The sequence below is a fragment of the Podarcis liolepis genome, assembly GCF_965112155.1.
Source record: "Podarcis liolepis genome assembly, chromosome: 2".
Lineage (NCBI taxonomy): Eukaryota > Metazoa > Chordata > Lepidosauria > Squamata > Lacertidae > Podarcis > Podarcis liolepis.
Window position 1 is genome coordinate 46,083,159 of NC_139555.1, and position 15,490 is coordinate 46,098,648.

The following is a 15,490-nucleotide window of genomic DNA, read 5'->3' on the forward strand; positions in this document are numbered from 1 at the left end:
GCACCAGGGCATGCAGTGGCTGCATAACTTCAGATGGAGGATTGTGCTGAAAATCCTCTTTATTATAAACGAAAGCTGTTTGAAACCATTGCTTATAAAAACAATTATAGCATATCTTCTTTGGAGTTTTTACTGCAGCCACTGTAATCCCCATGACTGGATGCTGAATTTACTGCCCTTGTAATAGGAGGCATGAATATTTTATTTGAAATACTTTGGTCAAAGCTTGTAGCTCACAGTATGGTAGAATTTACAGAATGTGCTTTCCCCAATAATTTTATGTCCTTTAATGCTCTTGAAAAAAGTTGGCTCCTGAATGCACTTAAATGTCAAAGAATTGCATTGTGGCCATTCTTTTCATTACCTATTTCATCACTTAAGACCAGATGTTTTAGTTAATTAACAGCCGCAGCATCCCCCCCCCCCACAGAACCCTGAACAGAGTCAGATTTTGAGACCAATGTTTGAACTTCTATTTTGAGCTTGGATAAGCAAGTTTAGAAATTTATTTCAGGTTTCCTTCTGCAACCTTTGCTAGCTTTTAAAAGTGGGGGCAGGTGTAGTTATGGGCAGGTGTAGGATTCCTTGGGTCCAGAAGTGAAATGCTTTCCTCCAAACTCTGTTCAGCCCTTGGGGCAGTGGCAGACTTGGAGCTCTCAAATTTCAGTGGCAACCTTGTGCGATTCTAACATTCAGCACCCAGCCAAACTGGTTGTGATGCCAGAAAACCACTTTAGCTTGGGGCTCTGCTAGGCTGAGCCATGCCCCCTATCTATCCTGGTTAGGTTTTTTGTTTTTTGTTTAGTAACCATAAAACATTATTGCTTACTTCTTTGTTTATGACACTTATACACTACTTTCCCATAAAATTCATCCAAAGTGGCTAATTTTTTCCCCATAAAATTCATCCAAAGTGACTACAGCCAAATTTCCTGCCACTCCAGATTGGTTGAAACATTTCTCTAGAGAATGAAAAAGCCACAAATGCTTAGACGAACCTGAAAGATGACTGCATAAGAAAGGAAGGTAATCTGAACCTTTTTGTGCAGCCCTGTACATTTTCACTTTAGCTGTTTAACTTTGTTGGTTCATATTCTCTTTGTGCTATTGTCTCGTTTTATGTTTATTCTATTTTTAAGCATATTGCATTCATGCCACCCTCATGTGGCATTGGAGACAGAGATTTTAGGAAGGAGGAAAGTAGCATGGAGACATGCCCCCAAGCTCAACACTCCTACCGTGAGGTTAAGTTGTCTATGGAATCACCCAAGACACCCAGCAGAGACAATTAGAGTGTATACACTCCAAAATACCCTCTAGCGAGCCACTGGAACTAGCTAATTAGAAACACATATACAGCCCACAGAGCTGGTGATGTTGCACATCTTTTTACCTCCATAGAAAGGGAAACAAATCAAAAAATGCACAGATACTTACGATGGGTGGAAATCTAATTTGTCTGGGTCAAGAATCCTGGAGAGTTTCAGGCTGGTGCTCTGACTTAGACTGTGATCCTATAGACAGCCACGTATTTGTAATTCTTATTGACCGTGGAATGAGACATAACATGCAAGAAACAATGAGAAGAATTGCAATCTTGGTTATGTTGAAATCAGCCAGATGCTTATCTTCAGCTCTCCTTATCTTGAGCTGCCCTGCCGAGATTAGTGGCTGAAAAGCAGCGAATGGATTATTGGAGGAACAGAGGGAGTCTGCCTAAAACTACAGGTGGGGTTTGTTGGATACACTAGGATTTTACTCCTTTACTTCAAGCATGAGTATTCTGGGCCATAAGAAACAGGAGAAGAGAGACCACCAGTTGATGTGGCCATGAGAAGTTTGGTCTTCAATCTGTTTTTATTTGTTTTGCCAAGTCCTGCTTCCTTTGTGTTCCAATATTACCAAGAGGCTTTATATATATATATATATATATATAGAGAGAGAGAGAGAGAGAGAGAGAGAGAGAGAGATCATTTTTAAAAAGTAATAAATAACATTTATTTACAGAATCTTCCCCATGTGTGCTATGCTAAAAAATAATAATCAACCTTTTGACTAAGATTTGGTGAATGCAAGTAATGGAGAAGATAGAACTGGGTGAACTCTGGGGCAGTGAAGAGTCATGTTTTAAGTACTAAATTGGTTCAATCTCTCTCAATCCCTCACTGATTAAGAGGATCCACTGATGAAGAACCATCGATGCTCAGGTCACCCTAATATCCTAGAACTAATCCTTAAAATAAGAGGGATCCCCCTATTGATGCCTCCTTTCGAGCTCAGCTGCCTTTCTACAACCAACAATTAGGCATACCTGGTGCAAAATTCTTATTCCTCTCATACTCTACCTCTGCCCATCCCAACTTTGAGAAGCAAACTTCAGGATCAACTATACAATATTTTTTTAAGGATGTGGGCAACCAATGTGGCATCTTCCATATGTTTGCTTGTCCGTTTGCTGAGAGCATTTTAAAGCAAAGTTGTTGGACTACAAGCCCCATCAGCCATAGCCAGTATGGCTGGTGGTCAACAATGATGGGATTTCCAGTTCAACAACATCTGGAGGCACAGTGCTGCATACAGTACGTCTAATTTCAAGCCTTCTTACAGTCCAAGTCTGTGTTTAGTCAGAGGTTAGTTCCATTGAGTCCCATGGAGCCTACTATCAGGTAAATAGGTAGAGGATTGCAGTCCTATTCTCCTTCTGTCACACTTTGTCCAATTTTAGCCACTTCCTTGTTTCATATTGCTTTGGACTGCTACTGCATTTAAATTACCCTTACCCTGCTTCTGTCATTTATGTCCCATGGGTTTCTGGCTGTAGAAAGAAAAGAATATCCATCAGTGGGAAATCTGAGTTACATAAATGAATGTTTTAACAAATGCAGAAAATCTGGCATCAGAGCAGGACAAATCAGTAACAGCAAAGTGATTCTGTATTGCATTTAAAAACAGACACATTAAAATGACCAAACTCCCCACTATGGAGAAGTGGCTGTCTTTAAGCAAGTCGTAAAGTCAGTTTTATTGTTGCATAATGAAACTCGCTGCCATCAAACTATTAGAAGCCTGTTATTCATCTGTACTATTAATAAGCATTTAGATTTTGGACTCCATGCCATTTTTTTTAAAAAAAGCCAAAATTTATCTAGCTGACTTCTGTTTTAAAGCATGAACTCCTTCTGATTTAGAGAATGTAAATTTTGCTTCCCCGCAAGGCAAATAATGGCTGCATTTTAACACTTGTCGTAACCTCCCTCCCTCCCCTTTTGCATGTGAAGTGATATGGTAGATGCAGTCACATTTCTGTTTCCTGTTGGTTACATGAAAGAAGCACAGCAGCTTCCAGATTGTTATGCCCTTCACAGCAAGAACAACAATTGCACATCTTACTGGCATATAAATGAAATATGAAAATAATTCTTGCTCATTTGCATGATCCCAAAGGGACTTACTTGTTAGCAAGGTAACGGAATGAATTTCCAGGATTTCTCTTTCTCTCTCTCCCTTTTTTGCTTAAGTCTGCGCTTCAAGATAAATCTTAACACCTTGGGATGTGTTTCCAGGGACACATTCTGCTTGTTTTGCACACAGAACAGCTAATGCCCAATTCACCCTTATTAAAAGGAAGAACCTCTTTCCCTCCCTTCCCCCACTCAGAGTGGAGCTTGGAAGGAAGAGATGTTCCTTTGAAGGCTGATGTTGCCAGCCATTGGATGTCACTGTTGCTCTACATAACTCCTGCAGAAAAAGAACATTTCTCTGGGAAAATGGTGCTTCTTAAAGAAGTTGGAACACAGATAAATCAGTAGTTATGTCTTTTCATTCTGAGTTTACCAGGAAGGAAGGAATCCAGTTCATTTTTATATCATTCTAGCAAGGGAGAAATTTGCTAGTGGTTGGAATAGATTGGAATTGGATGGAGTACTCTGTGGACACTGAAAAGGAGGTGGAGACTTTGGACAGGTGTGTGTGTGTGTGTGTGTGTGTGTGTGTGTGTGTGTGTGGAGGAAAGGGATTTTTAACCCAAAAAGAAGGAACTTGTTTTGGAATTTATTTAGTGTTTTTTAAGCCACAATTTTTGTCCTTCGAAGACTTTACAGAATGCTTATCACAGTGGTCTCTTGCACTTTTGCAGCTTAGCAGAAATGTGGATTCAACACTAAGTTCTAAATGAGGGGTTTCCAAACTGTGGTCTGGAGCTTCATTCAAGTGGTCTGTGGTGAGCCCCGAAAAATACAATAAAAAAATCACACAGCAACCAGCACAGTGTGTTACAATTACTTACAGCAAGCAGAAAAAATCATTCATAAAAGTAGTTCACCTAGACCTTGAGAAATTTTCAATTGGTCTGTAGGAAAATGAGTTTGGGAATCATTGTTCTAAATAATAATGGGATGCTGCATTTCATCAGTGCACCTCAGATACTTACTCACACCTCCCTATTCCTTTTTTGGATTGGTTCCCTGTGTCTCAAATTATCTGGAACTAGCATTCAATTATTACATAGAATGAAGTCAGTGCCATAACGAAACATTTGCATACTGTGTTTTCTGTGTTGTGTTCCTAAAAAACCAAAAACAAAACAAAAAACACTTTGTGACAGGCAAAATATTATTGAAATACTTGGTGAGAGGAGTGGTCCAGAGGTAGTTGGCACTGTGACTGCATTGCTTACTTACCCTGGATTATATCCCATGGCATCACTTGTGCTTGTGGAAGTTTCTTTGTTTCACTGGAAGCTTTCACCAGCAGAATGGAAGAGAGGCAGTTTATGCTGGTTCCCTGTCCCCTTGTAGCCTGCTGCACTACCTGCCACACTGTTCTAAATGGGTCCCCCAACTAGGGTTGGGGGGGAATTCAATTCAGTTTGCAAATTAGGTACCTTTTTAAATGCACTTGCCAAAACCATACATGAACAGAAAGTCACCCGTATTCTGAAATTTGCACTTCTCTGAATTCTGCAATGCAAAACTGCATATATCAGAATCAAGTGTGCACATAAATGGATTTATTATTGGAAATGATATACAAAACACATTACATATGGGGAAATTCCTTACAAAAATGAGTACATTGATCAAAAGTGTATTCAAAAATATGTTCATTAGGAGACAGTCACACTAAAACACTGCTGAATTTTCATGAGGATTTCTTCCTTTTTACAAAAAAATGCAAATCGCTGCAGTAATGTGGAGAGCTGAATTTAAGGTTTGAAAAATTAGAAAGTGAGAACCAAAATTTGTCCATCCTTACCTCAAACTTCCCGAGGCAGAATTTGTAAGGTTGCATGTGAGGCTGCCAGGGGAAATCAGCTAAATCTGCTTTTCTCCCCATTTCACTGATAGAAGCCTTCAATGGAGCAAAGAGCTTTCTGGCAACACTAAGGACATCACTGGATACAATGAAGTCCTGCAATGATGATGATGATTAATTGCCCACCTTTTACCATAAAGTCACAGGGCGAGTTCCAACAATTTAAAATACAGCATTCAAAACTTTTCACCCAACCAGTATTCTCTCTCTCTCTCTCTTTTTTAAAAGGTCACTGAAAACAAGTTTACCATTTTTGATCATTACTTTCTCTAAAGCATGATTGCAGTAATAGAAATATGTTCAAAATAAAAAAATTCCTTCCAGTAGCACCTTAAAGACCAACTAAGTTAGTTCTTGGTATGAGCTTTCGTGTGCATGCACACTTCTTCAGATACAGAAATATGTTGTGTGTTTCTTAAAGGGTGACCTACCAGCAAAGAGAAATTAGAAGCCAAAAGGACAGTTGCTGGTAGTTAAGGATCCATTTCAAAATAACTTCATGACATCAGTGAAGGCTGTCTTGTTTTCAGACTCTTAGGGAAATTGTGTTCATGGGCCTCGTTCCCTTTGCTGTTTTAGAATCAGATAGGATTTACTTCTGACTAAAGATACCTAGGAACTTGCCAGTAGGGATGGTCCCTGCAGCAGTGGTGTTAGTGGAGCAAGGACAAGCAGAGATAAAGTGCCACCAATTATTTCCTGGGGATTATCATGTCATTTCCTGGGGTGCTATTTTCCCATTCTCTGCATACATACAAGGAAAAGTGTTTTCTGAGAGATAACAACACCAAAAAGAAAAAAAGAGCAGAGGAAGAGGTGGTTCCATTAGCATGCATGGCTAAACTGCTGAAAAGAAAAACAAAACGAAAACAAATCACTTTATTATTATATGATATTATAATAACATAATCAAAAATGTCACAACACGGTGAGCAAGCTTTTGAGTCCACCAGATCTCTACATCAGATGGCATGTTGAGCAAAGTAGTAGGGGGATGGGGATGAGAAAAATGCTGGGTTGGTCATGAAGCCATAATGTCTGCATTTGTCAAAAATTCATTTTTTGTTTTGTTTTATAGTCTTTGAAGGGCCATGGCTATGAGTGTGTGGTTATAGGAGTTGTCAGGAAGAGTGCTGGTGTTTCAAAATGTAGCACTACAGTGCAGGATTTCTATGATCAGTGGAGCAATATGCTAAGTGTTGTGGGGAATCAATCGTTCTCCCAGTTGGTTGCAGAAGATGAGTACCCTTCTCACTGCCAATACTTGGTGCTTGATACATGTGGGAAGGGGCTCCTAGTCCAAATAGAAGCCCTATTCCCATGGAGGATCTCTGCAGCATACACCAGTACATATAGCCCCTTCTTACGTGTGTACTGAACATACTGATGGGGAGGCAAAAGGAGCTAGCAGGAGGGGCAGCAGGTGGTGCTTGGTAGTGGCAGCTGTGCCAGGCTGTGGGCGGCACATGGAGACAAGGTGCTGTGGCCATCAGCACTCAGAGGCCTTGGTCCAATCGCTACCACGGCACAGGAGCCACTCAGTCATAATGGCGCAACATAATGACATCATAACATTGCAATGTCATTACAGTGTGGCGCAGTGCATGTTGACATTGGGCACACACATGGGGGGGGCAAGTTGGCACCTCTGCTGCAGTGTGGCATGCCCGGTGATAGGGGGTTGGGAAGTGGGTATGGGTATATCCAAGAAGATGTGGCCTGGCCAGAGTATTAGAGGTTCAGTGTAAGGTAAGCAGCACATAAGCGGCACACAAAACACTACCAAACCATTCTATGTACTAAATCTTATATTAATAATCCAAAAATTGAGAGAGCTGTGTACAAGATCTACAACAGAAGCCACAAACAGAAAACTCATTCAAATTGTGTCCAATTTGATTCAGTCTTTAAATTTCCTTTAGCCAGGCTCCTGTAGATATCAACAAAGGTAAGTTTGATCAAACAAAGGTAAGTTTGATCAAACGAAGTGTCGGCGATGTTGCGCTAAAGGGTTAGATATCAATGAGGATAAGTTTGATCAAACGAAGTGTCGGTAATGTTACGCACAAGAGTTAGACAGGGTGCCGGCGTTTGTCACCTGTTTCACCCATGAAGAGTCTCGGGCTTCTTCAGTAAAATCTCTCTCATGGTTTTGATATATTCACTGGTGGCATAATCCAAAACTTATTAGTGTTTAAACAAAATTTCTAAATAATATCTGAGCAGACAAGTACAAAAGTCTATACTTACAGTCCATATGTTACATTTCTTCTTAGATTAAGTTACAATATTTAATTTCTTTCTTCAGGAAATTCTCCCTCAAGATTTTGGTGTGTTTACATACATTCACTGGTAATATAAACCAAAATCTGATTAACCTTTAAACGTTCATTGTATAATTTCTGAGAATATAAATACAAAAATCAATACTTACACTTAATATGCTAAGTTCTTTCTTGACTTAAGCATTTATTCATTTACCAAGCAAAATTTACTGTTTTTGGATCAGATATATATATATCATTTCGCAAGGGGTGGTCTAATAGGTGATAATCATTAGGGAGGAAAAAGGAGGATGTGGATACTGATAATACAGTACCTGTATTATTTCTATGTGTCAAACTCTTAGTTTAGAGCTTTAAATAAACACTGAAAGGTCGAGATCCAAATTCAGTCCCCATGGCTGTAATGTCTTGAACATAAAAATCAATTTTGTCTCTTGTTGTCTTAATACTTTTTGGATACCTTTGGGACTGAATTCTTCCTTTTGGACACAATTTGAATGAGTTTTCTGTTTGTGGCTTCTGTAGTAGATCTTGTACACAGCTCTCTCAATTTTTGGATTATTAATATAAGATTTAGTACGTAGAATGGTTTGGTAGTGTTTTGTGTGCCGCTTATGTGCTGCTTACCTTATACTGGTCTACTACAAGAATTGGCAGCATAGGTTCATTTCTTCAGTAAGAGTATTAGAGGTTGGCTAGAAACACTTGGTGTTGGGCTTGTGGGCTGGAGTTTCCTAGACAATTTATCAGTAACCTTAAACAGTCTAGATTATCTGTAAAAAGGTGAGTGACTAAAGGGTGGCAATTTCAGAGACAAGAGATAGTGCTGAAGTAATCCATGTTTACCAGCTGTGGCAAACATTTCTTGCTTGTTCTATGTGGGACCACATAGTCCAGGCCACATAGATCCAACTCCTACACATAAATCCCAACTTATTCATCAGGCCATCTTGGATTGGAAACAGACGTGCTGTTACAATGGGGGAAAAACTGATTATGAAAGTAAAGGACTGTTGTGCTGCAGCCTTCATTCAGTGACCTTGATGCTTAATGGTGGGTTGTTCTTTAGTAAAATAAATGAGTATGCTGCCAAGAGAAATCTTCACATTAACAATGAAATATTATCAGTGGAGTGCTTCTTGTCAAACAAAAACAAGTCACATAATAATTGGCTAGGAAATCTATCTACCGTGCTATGGTAACAGAAGACCGTGAGCACTTCCTTTTGTTGTGAGTAACGTTGTTCCAGCTTAAAGGCAGTAGGTAGATAGCGTGGGAGTGCCAAAACCTGTGATCCTAAGTACACTTATTTCTAAATGGGTTCTATGGAAATCAATAGGGCTTGCTTTCAATTAAAAAAGCCTGTGATTGGGGTGAAAACACTAGCAGAAGAAAGGTAGATGTTGCTTTAAGAAATACATGATGAAGGGCTCTTCGGGGGAGCGCTAACTGCCCATTAATTTGAGATGTAATACAAATTATAACTGGCAGCCCTACCTTCTCCTTCTGAACAATTACCCATAGGCCACAAGTACTTGTTGAAATAAAACTGGTTGACGTTTTCAAATTAATGACTCCGTGTGAAATGACTGCAATTCTCTCTGGTCATCTATTCAGTACGCGTGGGAGTCAAATGCCTGAGTTTGTATCTGTTTACTGTGGTACTGTCAGGGACTGGTGATGAATCTCCCCCTCAGAGCATCACCACTAAGCCTCTTGATGTAAATCTAAAATATGTCCTCTTCCTCCCACCCTTTCTGCAACAATATAACTGGGGGAGGGGGAGTTGTCCCGGTATTGTAACCCTGACTTCTTGCAGATGTCACATGATGCAATCAACAATGCCATGTCTTGTTTTAGACCAAGTTCTTACTGAGTTGAAGAACCTGAGTTTCAGTTGTACTTATTGCAGTCCGCTGGTGGGGGCAGCAGCATGTTGCAGCATCTCTGAAAACCGTGCACACAGAACACTAGGCATGTCAGGGCTAAGACTAGGCTAGAATCCCCCTTCCTGACATTTAGCTTTCTGTGTGCAGATATTTAATTTATTTGCTGTAATAGCAGAGCACGAGATCATGGAGCCTCCAATGGGGTCAGCAGAGATTCAGTTCAGGTACAAGTTTTGTGTCCCAGTGAGAACAAAACCTTAAGTCTCCAGCATTTCCATTGGCCTTTTCCTGACTTTTGATCATTCTGCTCTTTTCTTCTCTCTCTCTCCCCCCCCCCCATTCTACATACACATATAACAGGTATTGCTGTTGAGTTGTGAGTTGCTTTTTTTTTTTTTTTGAAAGGGGGGGTGTCCTCTACTGCTACTAGCATAATTGCCCTTAAAAGTGTCAAATAACCCGTTGCTGGATCTAAGTATGTATGTATTTGTGAACAACAGGGAATCTGCACATTATGGAATACATGCTGTGTGTGTAATGATCAGAAACATTTGGTTGGTTCAGTAAGAGTAGCAGAGGAGCACTCTGAAAGATTAATATGCTGAAGCCATTTTACTTATGAATCATGGCGGTGATTGAGTCAGAAATAAAGTAGTTTTGGGGTTAGGGGTTTTTCAGTGTGTGTGTGTGTATGTGTGTTGTGCAGGTGGCAGGTTGCAAATGTGATGTTGCTACCAAAGTTTTAGCTTAGATTTTAAATGCTGCTTTCCTTATATGGCTATAAACATATTCTAGGTCTGTCCTCCATCTGGGATTCTGTTTTTCAGTGGCGCAGCTGTTTGCCTACCTGCAGTGTGGACAACAAACAGCATGCACCCTCACATTATTGCCTGCATTTCAGATCCAGAGCAGCTCACAGGTGAACAAGGACTGGATGATAACAAGGGGACAGATGTTAACGTCTCCCTTCCAAATGAATTATGATGATGCAGAGCTTTTGGACACGAATAATGGATCAAATCATGATTTGGATTTTATGGCTTACTGCATATTTCAGCCACCAGATGAAGGTCTTTGTGTCTTAGATAAGCACAAAATAGTTTCCACATTCGGGCTGTAATGTTAGAAACACCTTTTCATTATATTTTGAACTTCAGATTTCTAGTAATTAAAATCTGGCTCTACAATTTTAATGAGAGCGGGTGGATGAGTAATTGTCTAGGAAAGAGTAGCTATCTCCTAAACATTGTCCCTTCAATCACAAAAAGTGACCATTTATGTGGTAATTGTAAGAAACAACTATGTTTTGGCCAGTGCTTGGAAAATCCATTTTAAAAAAGGAACTACTTCAGTTTAATTTCACCCAAATTAACTTTTGAGTTGATAAAAAAATCATCCTTAAAAAAAAGAAAGAAACCCACACACATCAACATTCATTATGTTATCATCTTCTCTGCTGAAGTTTAAAATATACTTAAGAAGACTAAGAAAAACCCAGAAAGTAGTTTTGGGCCCTTGCCTGCACTTGCAAAAAGAAAACAATATATTTGTAATATTTTTTAAAAAATAAAAAAGAGTATCTATATAATATACAGTGGTACCTTGGGTTAAGTACTTAATTCGTTCCAGAGTTCCGTACTTAACCTGAAACTGTTCTTAACCTGAAGCACCACTTTAGCTAATGGGGCCTCCTGCTGCTGCCGCGCCGCTGGAGCACGATTTCTGTTCTCATCCTGAAGCAAAGTTCTTAACCTGAAGCACTATTTCTGGGTTAGCGGAGTCTGTAACCTGAAGCGTATGTAACCCGAGGTACCACTGTATGCATAAATGTAATTTATGTAAGATTGTTGGAAGATAAAGATTTGATTCCCCACTCAGCCATCTGAGAAACAAATGTTCAAAAAAAACACATTTAAATGCATACATGGATGGAATTTTAGTGTGTGATACCCCCTTCCCCATTTTCCTCGCTCAAGTTTCAGGTGAAATAAAAATGGACTTAACTATGAACATATGCCAAAGTGTCAAGGTGCCGAAATAAACTGATTTGACCAAGTAATATGGGTGATTCACACTGCATCATGGACACAGCTAGGTGAACTCCTTCATGTACAGTGGTGCCTCGCAAGACGAAAAGAATCCGTTCTGTGATTCTCTTCGTCTAGCGGTTTTTTCGTCTTGCGAAGCAAGCCCATTGACGGATTAGCGGATTAGCGCTATTAGCGCTATTAGTGCTATTAGCGCTATTAGCGGCTTTTAGCGGCTTATCGGCTTATCGGATCAGCTGATAAGCGGCTTAGCGGCTTAGAAAAGGGGGGGGGGAGGAAAAAACCCCACAAGAACTCGCAAGACATTTTTGTCTTGCGAAGCAAGCCCATAGGAGATTCGTTTTGCGAAGCACCTCCAAAACGGAAAACCCTTTCGTCTAGCGAGTTTTCCGTCTTGCGAGGCATTCGTCTTGCGGGGCACCACTGTATTTAAAGCACATGGAAAGAGGACATGGGGTTGTATAAGCTCTTCTCTTTTCCACTACCAGTGCCCTGCCTCCTACTGGCTGTTTCTGCAACTAGTGTGAGAAGGGGCCCTATACGCATAACAATGTACATGCATAGAGCTGTTCCTTGGGAGAGGACCAATAAGAGTCCCCCCTCACAAGCAGGAGCTCTACCTTCATATGTTGGTACATGGATAGGGTTCCTTTGACATTTGCCAAGCACATGGCCGGCAGGCGATATGGTCAGCGACTTCAGTAGAGAGGGATTAATCCACTGTGTCTCTCGATTTGTGAAGGGTTCGAGGCTGCTGCTGCTTTCGGATTGCTGCTATGGAGCCACAAGCACCTTGCCCCTGCACCCCACCCTCCAAAATAGGCTTGGATGTGCTGGGAGAACCACCAGAAGAGTGTTGGAGGGGTACTGATGGAATGGGTCCCATAGTGCTACGTTGAATTCCTGTTACTATATTTACCTATTACCCTCACAGGATTAACCATTGCTGCTGCTGCTACCATTGCTAACTACCACATTCATTTGTAAAAGTTTCTTACCCCAATTCCAGAATTGTTCACTGATCATCAACAGGAAAAGGAGGCAGGGAGCCTACATTTGTAATTGTAGGGGGACTCTGACGATCATCTAGTTTAGGGGTCCTCAAACTTTTTCAGCAGGGGGCCAGTCCACTGTCCCTCAGACCTTGTGGGGGGGCAGACTATATTTTGAAGGGGGGGAAGAACAGTGGTGGAGGGACGATGAGCAGCTTACGAAAGGGCTTCGGAGAGGGGCTGCTTTAAATGGCAGCCGCTTGAGAGGAGCGCTCAGCCAACTGCTGCTCCTGTGTCTTGTGAGCGGCAGAGGCTGACGGCAGCAGTGGAGGGACGATGAGTGGCATGCAAAAGGGCTCTGGAGAGGGGCTGGCACCAACAAAGACCAGCCCCCTTCCTCCTTTAGGCAGGGCGAGGAGAAGCCAGGAGGTGGTGCCACCACCTCCGCCATCATGTGAGGGAGAGGGAAAGAACACGTGCACTGATGAGCCATGCACTGGCGATCCACACGGTGATTCCCAGACCATCCGCAGGCCGGATTTAGAAGGCAGTTGGGCCTGATCTGGCCTGCGGGCCTTAGTTTGCCGACTCGTGATCTAGTCCAACCCCCTGCAATGCAAGAATATGCAGCTGTCTCATATGGGAATCAAACCAACTGAGCTATCATAAACAGCTGTTTTCAAATTCCAGTGTTTGTTTCTTGTCCACAGCAAATACATCATTGCACTGAATGCAGCAGGACACAAGCAGGCAACTCAATTTGGCAAGTTTTAGATTACAGTGGTACCTCTAGTTACGAACTTAATTCGTTCCAGAGGTCTGTTCTTAACCTGAAACTGTTCTTAACTAGAGGCGTGCTTTCACTAATGGGGCCTCTTGCTGCCGCTGCACCACCAGCACAAGATTTCTGTTCTCATCCTGGTGCAAAGTTCTCAGCTTGAGGTAACTCTTCCAGGTTAGCGGAATTTGTAACCTGAAGTGTTTGTAACCTGAAGAGTTTGTAACTCGAGGTACCACTGTATTATTATTTTCAAACCAATGTTTAGCTTGTTTTTGCTCAGTGTTTAGCAACCATATTTTGTGATGTCAGCAAAAGGCAGTGCAAATGAATAAATGAAACAATTTGCTGGCTGCCATACAAGAATTGCACTGCTCGCCAGTGAAAATGGGAGGCCTGACTTATTTCAAAGAGACACGATGCAGAACATTTTGAAGAGTCTGAAACTTTTCTTTAAAACAGAATGAATTGCCTCATTCTTGTTGATAGTGAAATGAAATTCATTTCTCTACCTCCCAATAAATCCAAAGAGAATTATGCAAATTGAAGAATGCACCCTTGTCACAATGCTGTCAGATAGGACCTCTCACTTTGGAGGACTATTTGTACGCACAGAAAAACATTGAGAAAGTAGTAATAAATTGCTATGGTGCACACTTCTGGCAGCCGTTAATAAATCAATATGAAGGGGAGTTCTGAAGGGCAAAATGTTGCTGTCGGTGGGTGTCCGATTTAATTTTGCTCAAAATTAATATTTCGGATATGATAAGTGAGCTGGCAGGAACAGATTTCATGATTAATTCTACAGAATTGAAAATGCTTTGATGGCACTTTAATAGCAGTTCCAATCATCTAAAAGTCCCAGAAACTAACTCATGCACCTCAGCTTCCACAGCATGTGACAATGACATTTTTGTTTCCCTTCAAATAATAAATGAATGCTATTTAATTTAAATTGTGGGATGAAATTTGCAGCGATTCATGGCCAATGAACTCACACCACATGGAACCAAAGACTGCAATCTTCAGGTCACATATTTCAACAACCCAATCTTATCTATGTTTGCTCAAGAGCTCGGTAGTGCTGATTTCAGTCAAGGTTACTCTCAAGTAACTGTAGATAGGATTGCAGCCATAGCATCTGTGGCGTTTGCCTCCTAGGTGGGTCATAAGGAAAGGGTTAAATGGGTGTGATATGATTGGCCAGTGGAAACCCAAGGGGAGGAGTTAGAGTCAGTTGGAGTTGTGTGGAAGTCAGTTGAGAGTGGGGAGTTGGAGAAGGAAGAGGGAGGATAAGTCTGTGGGTTGGTCGAGTTGTGTTGTGAGAGAGTGAGAGGAACTGTTAGGTGGAGTCAGATAGATAGTTGGGATAATCAATTTGAAGTTGTTAGGTACGTATAGGACAGTAAAGAAACTAAGAATAAGAAACTGACAAGAAAAATTAACTGAAACCATAAGCTTGTTCATGCCTATAAAATAAGCTTGATTATTTGTTAATGTTAACAACTGTCTGGACTCCGTGTGTACCCGAGAGAAATGGGTTGGTGGCAGCGGGAAAGCAATCAGTGGTGGCACAGGGATCAATAGACCGTCAAATGATCCGGGGACCCTGTGTGATCGCCACAGCGTTGATTCAGAGAATCTCCATGGACCCCAGACATCAAGGACCCTTTCCAAACTTCTGTGCAGTGGCTTGTGAGCTGTAGACATCACTTGTGATCTTAAATAACACACTTCTTCAACAGCAATCTGTTGAAATCAATGGAACTTGCATCTAAGTAAACATGCATAGGATCCGTGTAAAATTGATTGACTTTTCACAATTGATTTCTCTAGGAATGGGAATGTATCTTTGGGAAAAATATCTGACCCTGGTTTTCAAATATCAGTTGGCTTCTTTAATTCATAATGTTTTCTTCACCAGCTTTCAATTCCACAAGCTTAAAAACAAATTTCATGGTTGTTGAGGGTATGGTGCCCGTTTAAAAATGAAAAATGCAATTTAATCATTAACTTACATTCCCTTGACACTGTATGCTTACCATTATTATCATTTTGGAGATGTAGTATAGGAGCTGAGCTGAACTGTCTATGTATCATCTATCTATCTATCTATCTATCTATCTATCTATCTATCTATCTATCTATCATCTATCATCTATCTATCCTGATACTATGTAAAATG